This window comes from Phyllostomus hastatus, unplaced genomic scaffold, assembly GCF_019186645.2.
Source record: "Phyllostomus hastatus isolate PE091 unplaced genomic scaffold, TTU_PhHast_1.1 phas_contig_524, whole genome shotgun sequence".
Lineage (NCBI taxonomy): Eukaryota > Metazoa > Chordata > Mammalia > Chiroptera > Phyllostomidae > Phyllostomus > Phyllostomus hastatus.
The window spans coordinates 261,255-271,005 of record NW_025333900.1 but is presented as its reverse complement, the minus strand read 5'-3'; positions in this window follow the sequence as shown (position 1 = coordinate 271,005).

Genomic DNA, 9,751 nt, shown 5'->3' with positions numbered 1-9,751 from the left:
GCTGGCATGTCTAAGCACCACAAACTGGGCAGCTTAAAATAACAGAAATTTATTCTCTCATAGTTCTGGAGTGAAGTCTCAAGTGAAAGTGCTGGCAGGGCATGCTCCTCCCTCTGAAGGTTCCAGGTGAGAATCCTTTCTAGCTTCCGGTGGTGGCTGGCAATCCTTGGCCTTCCTTGGCCTGCAGTGGCATCTCTCCAATCTCTGCTTCCATTTTCACATGACATTCTCTCTTAGTGTTTATATCTCTGTGTCTTCATGTGGTCTTCTTATAAAGATACTAGCCATTGGATTTGGGGCCTACCCTGATCTAGTAAACCCCATCTTAACAAAAATAACTAATTATATTTGCAAAGACCCTGTTTCCAAATTAGGCCACACTGTGGGACTCCAGGTGGACATAAATTTGAGAGAAGGGAGGGGACAATACCATTCAATCTCATACATAGAGAAACCTCAGTTGGGTGCTTCCCCTTGGCAATTGGTGAGCTAGCTGCAGCTTGCAGACAATGTACCTGGCATCTTCCACCAGCCATTAAAATAATAAAAAAAAATCGGTACTTGCTTCATTTCTACCTTCCAAGTAGCATCCAAAATATCTCTATTGGCCAATACTGGTCCAGAAACAAATAGGAAAGGAAATTCTGAGAAATTCCATACCTAGGTTGCTATACTACAAAACCACTATACAATGAGAGTCACTGAGGACTTTTTTTTAAAGATTATATTTATTCCATTCTTAGAGAGCGGGGGAAGGAGGGAGAGAAACATCCATGTGTGGGTTGCCTCTTGCATGCCCCCAACTGGGGACTTGGCCTACAATACAGGCATGTGCCCTGACTAGGAATTAAACCGGGAACCACCTTATTTTCAGGCCGGCACTCAATCACACCAGCCAGGGCTGACTTTTTATTTTCTTTTTCTTTTTTTTTTTTTTTTGAGCAACAAAATGACTCGATAGAAATGTTTTTAAAACATTTATCTGCAGCAGAGTAAAGGTGAGACTAGGGATGAGGAAAGATTAAAGACATTAAGAGATCATTGGCATAGTCCAGGATAGTGGCCTCTAAACTTTTTTGATTGCGCTTTTGGTAATGATAGACTTAATATGTGGGGCCAATCTGCTGGCTGACTGCAACATAAAAATCTGAAAAGAAAATATGTGTCAAGAAAACTAATAAAATAATGAGCAATAACTAGACCAAGAGTAGGGAACAGACAGAAATGGAAATCCATTAATGTGAACGGAGCATTTGGGTGCTCTTTTACCCAGAGGAGCACCAGAAGGTCCTGAAGAGATGCTGAGCAACTCTGGGGACTCTGCTGAAGCTGGTCCAGGCTCAGGGTGCCTGAAGACTACCAGGCACATAGAACTGAGATACCAAAGGGCTGCACCACAGCAGGAAGGGGGAACCAAAAATAAACCTGCAACCTGAGTCAGCTTTGCCTGATCTAGTTGACCCCAAAAAGTTTAAATCCTGAAATTGGATTAAGGGAATACTAGATTACAATGGCTCCAAGGCCTGACAGAAACAAATGAAGAAGCTTAACCTCCTAGGCCTCAAATTATTTCTACAACTAACCTTTGAAAAATAACTTTCAGCACAAATGCAGACTTTTTTTATTGCTTGTCATTCTTGTTAAAAGCACTTTTTGAGCACATACTTTAATACATGTTTTTGTGGGGGCTTTTTGCTTATAAAGATGAGCTAGAAATGAAATAAAGTATTTAAGTTTTTATTTTTAGTGATAGGCAACAATTTTAATATCAATGTTTAGTTTGCCAAGGTAACAAAATACCACAAACTGAGTAACTTAACATGGCAGAAAAAAAGCCCTGACAGGTGTGGCTCATTGGGTTGGGAATCTTCCTGCGAACCAAAAGGTCATGGATTCAATTCCTGGTCAGGGCACATTCCTGGGTTGTGGGCCAGGTTCCTGGTCCACAGGGAATGTGCAAGAAATAATGATCAATGCTCACACATTGAGTTTCTCTCCCTCTGATTCTCCCTCCCTTCCCTTCTCTCTAAAAATAAAGAAATAAAACCTTAAAAATATGGCAGAAATGTATTCTCCTACAGGTCTGGAGGCTGGACATACAAAATCAAAGTGATGGCAGGGCCATGACCTCTCTAAAGTCTGGAGGGGAGGATCTTCCCTTAGCTCTTTCAGTTTCTGGTAGTCCCAGGCATGCATGGCCTTTAGCAGCATAAATCCAATCTTTGCCTCCTCTTCACATAGCTGTCTTCCTTCACTGCCACTGCCTTCTCTTTTTGTAAGATTATCTGTCATTAATTTAACTAATTTCAGACTCCCCCCCACCATCTGAAATTAGAATGTTCCTATGAAATCTTTCATAAGTGAAAACTAAAGAAGCAATTACCATTAATTTACATGGAAAAAATGTTGAGTGTTCCCAGACCCAAAAAATACCCTACCAAATCATACTTAATACTCTTAGTAACATCCATTTTACACTAAGGAAAATATATTCCTGGGCTCTTTTAGGCTTTTTAAAAAATTTAATATATTTTATAGATTATGCTATTACAGTTGTCCCAATTTTCCCCCTTGCCCCACTCCGCCCAGCACCCCCACTCCTTCAGGCAATCCCCACACCATAACTCATGTCCACAGTTCATGCGTAGGTTCCTTGGCTACTCCATTTCCTAGACTGTACTTTACATCCCCATGGCTATTCTGTAACTAATATTTGTACTTCTCAATCCCCTCTCCTCTTCACCCATTCCCTACAACACCTCCCATCTGGCACCATCAAAACTGCTTGTATCCATGATTCTGTCTCTGTTCTGGTTTGCTCAGTTTTGTTTTTCATATTCAATTGTTGATAGGTATGTATTTATTGCCATTTTATTATTCATAGTTTTGATCTTCTTCTTTTTCTTAAATAAGTCCCTTTAACATTTCATATAATAATGGTTTGGTGATGATGAACTTTGTTAGTTGTTTCCTGTCTGGGAAGCTTTTTGTCTGCCTTCCAATTCTAAATGATAGCTTTGCTGGGTAGAGCAATCTTGGCTGTAGGTCCCTGCTTTTCATGACTTTGAGCACTTCATGCCAGACCCTTCTAGCCTGCAAAGTTTCTTTTGAGAAATCTTCTGACAGTCTTATGGGAACTCCTTTGTAGGTAACTCGCTGCTTTTCTCTTGCTGTTTTTAAGATTCTCCCTTTATCTTTAACCTTTGACATTTATTTATGATGTGTCTTGGTGTGGTTCTCTTTGCATCCATCTTGTTCTGTGCTTCCTGGATTTGCATGTCTTCTTCCTTCACCAAATTAAGGAACTTTTCTTTCATTATTTCTTAAACAGATTTCCCATTTCTTGCTGTTTCTCTTCTCCTTCTGGCATCTCTATGATTGGAATGTTGGAATGCTTGAAGTTGTCCCAGAGGCTGCTTATACTATCCTCATTTCTTTGGATTCTTTTTTCTTCTTGTTCTTCTGATTGGTTGTATTTCGCTCCTTGGCTTCATCTGCTCTACTGCTGTCTCCCTGTAAATTGTTCTTAATTTCACTTGGCGTATCCTTCGTTTCTGACTGGATCTTTTTTATGTTTTTTGAGATCCTCACCAAGTTCCTTTTCCAACCACTGTTTGCAACTCTGCAACTGATAGATTGCTTATCTCTATTTTGTTTAGTTCTTTTCCTGGAGTTTTGTTCTGTTCTTTCATTTGGACCGTGCTTCTTTGTCTCCTTATTTTGGCAGCCTCCCTGTGTTTATTTCTATGTGTTTGGTAGAGCTGCTTTCACTCCCTGTCTTAGTAGAGTGGCCTATTGTAGAAAAGTGGGCCTGTAAGTTGGATGATGCAGAGCTCTAGGTAATTGCCAAAAAAGAGCACCCCATGTGAACCAGGTTTATGATACCTCAAATATGGTATCACCACTCTGTGGCTCTGTGTAGGGGAAGGCTCAGAAAAGGGACAATGGCTGCTGCCTGGTCTCTGGAATTTTGTCCAGGAGGAAGCTGTCCCAGCACTCACCTTGATGCCAGACACTTCAAATGCTCCGCATATGCTGCTGGTGCTCTTCCAGCTGCTGCCCCAGTGCTGGAGCCAATAGGGAGTGAGTCTGTGTTAGTCCTAAGACAGTTGCATGCCATTTAAGAGTAGACACCTGAGAATCTCACAGTTTCTTCTGCCATTCCAATCCCCACTCATTTTTACAGGGGCTTATGTTCCTGGCACTGGGACCCTGGGCCAGCCTTCTGAGGTAACCCTCCTGATTTTTATCTACCACATGTGGGTGTGGGATCACCCATTCCGTGTCTCTGCATCTCTACATCTCCACCCCTCCTACCTGTCTGGATGAATGTGACTTCTTTAATTCCTTGGTTGTCAGACTTCCATACAGCTTGATTTTCTGAGAATTCTGGGAGATAAGTGTTTTGTAATTTAGTTGTTATTTTCACTGTGGTTGTGTGAGGAGGTGAGCCATGTTTACCTATGCCTCCATTTTGCCTATAGGCTTCTCTGATACCTTAGGACACACTTTTCTAACAGATGCACAGAACAAATTGAGATAGACCACAGATGGTCAGAGTCTAAGTTCAAAGCTCTGGCAGCTCGATGCTGAGATGCTGAGTTTGGTTCCTGGGGAAGGAGCTTGAAGATGCCACTCTCACTGCTGTGGTGTACCCTGCTTTTGTGAGGGCTTTCTGCAAAAACATGCACTGAATTCTATTTTCACTTTCCCCTTCAATTTGTTAAAAGCAAAGATCTCTTCAAAATTATTTGGAATAGTGAAAACAGGCACTAATGCAGGTCTTCTGTGGTGTAAGGAAAACTTTAAAAAAGGGTGGTTACCTCTCTTTCTGCAACAACCCTATTTCCAGATAAATCATTTTGAGGTATTGTGCATGAGGAGCTCCACTGATCTGTTCATGGGACACAGTTCAATTCATAGCAATCACCAAATAGTCTTCATTACTTAAAAAAATCTTTTGAACATGATTAACACTTTGAAATTCAACAGCTCAATGATCTAAGTTTGGTTTATCTTAATACTTAATTTTAATGTTTGTCATAATTGCAAAAAATGACTCAAAATATCCAGATATCTAAATTAAGGCAGGGAATTTATGACCAACTTTCTCAATTGTGATACAAGTTTTTTTTTAAACCCATCCATTTACTACACAAAGATTTTTGTTGATATTCAGCTAGCAAATTTCCACATCTCTTGTGTTAATTGTTTTCAAACACTAGTTGGACAATGTTGCATTTTTTTTATTATTTTCCTAAATAGGTTAAAAATCCATGGGAACTCTTTCTTTGGAAACTATTTAAACAAGTGAAAAAATTCTGGTTCCAAGTTTGTGTGCAGCTAGGAAACACAAGTATGTAGTTTTTGACAATTAAGTCATATGACAGTAGAAGTGTTCTCAAAGTATTCCCTCAGTAGGGTGATTTCTTTCAAAAGCAACTGCTTTCTCACTTATTGTTAAGAGATCTTCTTTATCTTGTGGAAACAGATTATATGTGTTTTTCTTTCCCCCAGAACTGCCTGCTATGCAGTATGCTCTAGAGAGCCACTCTGTCATTCTCTTGCAGAAAAGGTCAGCAAACTTTGTATAGTTCCCTTCCAGGATGGACACTGTGATTAACTACCCTTATGTATTCCACATTGATGTCAGAGTATGGCTCCAGATGTAGGAAATGCTGGTGGTACTTGGGAATTGCCTCATCCATACTCCTTCCTTTGGTAGTCTACATCCAGGGACTGATCCTTGCATGAAAACGAAGATGTAGGCATCTCCACCTAATAAAGGACAACTTGGAAGGGCCATTCTAGCTCCAGAGCTCCTGTGGGGACAGTCAAGGAGTCTTTGGCCTGCAGTGCAGTTTGTCTTCTCCCTCTTCTTGATCCTGCTCTCTTCTTCCCCTTCCTTTCACTCATGTTGAAACAAGGGCGTGCCTTCATGATCATCCAGCAGGCTGTGTCTCAAAATTTCCTTCTCAGAAATCCAGTACCATCATTTAAAAAAAAAATGTATAACTTGTCTTTATATGCTTTGCCAAGAGAAAACCAGAAAACTCCTGTGTAGTACAAAAGGTTTGCCTGTCCAGTCTAGTAATGACTTACTCTTTCAAGGTCTTGCTTTTACAAAATTAAGCCCATTGAAAACAACTCATAGCAAGGAAATAGCAGTGCATAGTGATACACTGAAAGTGGAATTCCTACTTTGCTCTTGGGATTCCTATTGTTCTGTTTCACAAATGCCCATATAACATACTGGTCAAGTGAGGGCCACAGTGTCAATCCTTGTAATACATATTAGGCAAGCTTACTCTCTTATCTTTTAAAATAAAAATATTTTTTCTCATATTTCCTTTTGATGTTCATATGAAAATTAATAAACAGAAACCTCATGAAATGGGGTTAGGAGGTTAGAAGACAGAATTCTCATGCAAGTGTCACTAAATACACACTACTGACCCCAATGGGAAAAGATGTACCTTGTACTTACGACAAGAAGTGAGACTTAAGTTTAAGACCTCAGCAGGAGGAAGGAAAGATTTTTCCTTACCTAGTAACAGCTTAACAAATGGGAGACTACCATAACTTAAACAATTACAAGTCACTATACTTCATACTTTGTTTCTTCCAAAGAACTCTGTTTACAACAGCCCCCTCCAAGTTCATAAAAGAACAATTCTCTCCTTTGTTTTTCTGGACCTTTGAGAGGTTCGCCATTAGACCGTCTATCATGAATTGCAATTCGTTGTTATTCCCAAATAAACGCATCTTGCTGGATAAATGTCTGATGATTTGTTACAAGTCAACATTCTAAATGCATAATATTGCACATTCTATTCATCTGGGCAAAAAGACATAAAACCTAAACATAGGGTGCAGCAAAGAAGGGCAGAGGGAGCAACACCATGAAGACAGGACCCATGAGTTGTCTGTGCTACTAAGGATACAGAAAGAGCCAATGATACCTTCCAGATTGTTGGCCACATTGACTGATCACAAGTCGTTGTACTAAACAGAAGTCTTTGACTTAGGGAATAAGGGCTGTTAGCCATGCTAGATTTGGATCATGATGATGGAACATCTGGATAAAGATGTTCAGGAGAAATATATCAGTACTCAAGGAGCCATCTGCACATTTGGGAGAGTTAAAGCTAAAGGAATGATGAAGTATAAGAAGAGAACAAGATCAATTAGTGTTTTTAAAAGATTAGGCCTAAACAAAATCTTCAAATCAAACAAAAAAGATTAGGCCTAGCAGTGGAGATGAGAATATGTTGGAAAGAACTTAGGTCATATAGGGGTACTGAGCATGTCACTTCAAAAATATGCCACTTAGTCATGTTGATATTTTGAGTAAAAGATACTTGAAAAATAGCCTATGTGAGAGACTTCCAGTCAAGACGGCAGCATAGGTAAACACCACTCACCTTCTCACACAACCACATCAAAATTACAACCAAAATATAGAACAACAATCTCCGAGAACCATCAGAAATTGGGCTGAATGGAAGTCTGACAACTACAGAATTAAAGAAACCACATATACCCAGAATTGTAGGAGGGGTGGAGATGCAGAATGGACTGGTCCCACATCCATGTGTGGTAGATAAAAATTTGGGAAGAATATCTTAGGAGTGAGGAGTCCCAGCCTTACACCAGGACCCTGGCACAAGATTCCCGTTCCAGGAAGATAAATACTCATAACTTCAGGCTGCAAAAACATCAGGGATTGAGTCAGTGGAAGAAACTTTTGGAGTGCTAAGCAGTTTCTCTTAAAGAAACCACACATGGACTTACTTAGACTCACTCCCTCTGAGCTCTAGCACCTGGGTGGAAACTTGAAAGGCACCAGTGGCATACAGGAAGAAACTGACATCAAGGCACAAGCTGGGGGACAGCTTTCTCCCAGGCAGAAAGGTGGGCAGAGGTCATTGTCCTCTTTCTGAATCCTCCTCCCACAGAGCACAGAGCCAGCAGGTGGTGCCATATCTGAGACTCCATCAACCTGGCTAACACTGTTTGCCCCACTCTGGAAGTCCCCTGAAACTTTGCCCCACCCAACTTACATGCCCAATCAAGCTGCTTTTCCATGTGAATGGTCGGTCTTGGTTCGTGCTTCACAACTTCTAAATCCTCTCAAACAATCAAGAGCTGTGATCAGTAACCCCCATCCCCTGTACAGCAGTAATACACTTGCTAAGTGTCCCCAAGCCCAGCATTGACAGCAGCCAGCCTAGATTCACAGCTCGGCTTCACCTGGGAATCTCCAAGACCAGCACAAGTAACAGCCACCTCAGATTCTTTATACCTCAGGCAGGGTTGCCCTAGGAAAAACACAAGTGGAGGCTGACTTTGCCTGCACCACTTGGGAAACTCCAGAGCCCAAGCTCACAGGCGACAGCTATAGACCATGCCCCCACATAGCTGATCCTCCACAGAGAGTGGATGCTGGTGGTTAGTGGTCACAGTCAGTGCTTGCAGCTGATGGGCCTGGGAAAATCCCTCCCATTAACCTGCCAAAAGCAATCAAGGCTCAACTACAAGAGGAGGGTGTACTCAACCCACATGGAGGGTGCACCATGACTTCCCAGTTTGGGTGACAGAGGAGGCTGTGCCAATGGAACTTATAGGACACCTATTACATTAGGCCACTCTACTAAGACAGGGAGTGAAAGCAGCTCTACCAAACACATAGAAATAAACACAGGGAGGCTGCCAAAATAAGGAGACAAAGAAGCACGGTCCAAATGAAAGAACAGAACAAAACTCCAGGAAAAGAACTAAACAAAATAGAGATAAGCAATCTATCAGTTGCAGAGTTGCAAACAGTGGTTGGAAAAGGAACTTGGTGAGGATCTCAAAAACATAAAAAAGATCCAGTCAGAAACGAAGGATACGCCAAGTGAAATTAAGAACAATTTACAGGGAGACAGCAGTAGAGCAGATGAAGCCAAGGAGCGAAATACAACCAATCAGAAGAACAAGAAGAAAAAAGAATCCAAAGAAATGAGGATAGTATAAGCAGCCTCTGGGACAACTTCAAGCATTCCAACATTCCAATCATAGAGATGCCAGAAGGAGAAGAGAAACAGCAAGAAATGGGAAATCTGTTTAAGAAATAATGAAAGAAAAGTTCCTTAATTTGGTGAAGGAAGAAGACATGCAAATCCAGGAAGCACAGAACAAGATGGATGCAAAGAGAACCACACCAAGACACATCATAAATAAATGTCAAAGGTTAAAGATAAAGGGAGAATCTTAAAAAACAGCAAGAGAAAAGCAGCGAGTTACCTACAAAGGAGTTCCCATAAGACTGTCAGAAGATTTCTCAAAAGAAACTTTGCAGGCTAGAAGGGTCTGGCATGAAGTGCTCAAAGTCATGAAAAGCAGGGACCTACAGCCAAGATTGCTCTACCCAGCAAAGCTATCATTTAGAATTGGAAGGCAGACAAAAAGCTTCCCAGACAGGAAACAACTAACAAAGTTCATCATCACCAAACCATTATTATATGAAATGTTAAAGGGACTTATTTAAGAAAAAGAAGAAGATCAAAACTATGAATAATAAAATGGCAATAAATACATACCTATCAACAATTGAATATGAAAAACAAAACTGAGCAAACCAGAACAGAGACAGAATCATGGATACAAGCAGTTTTGATGGTGCCAGATGGGAGGTGTTGTAGGGAATGGGTGAAGAGGAGAGGGGATTGAGAAGTACAAATATTAGTTACAGAATAGCCATGGGGAT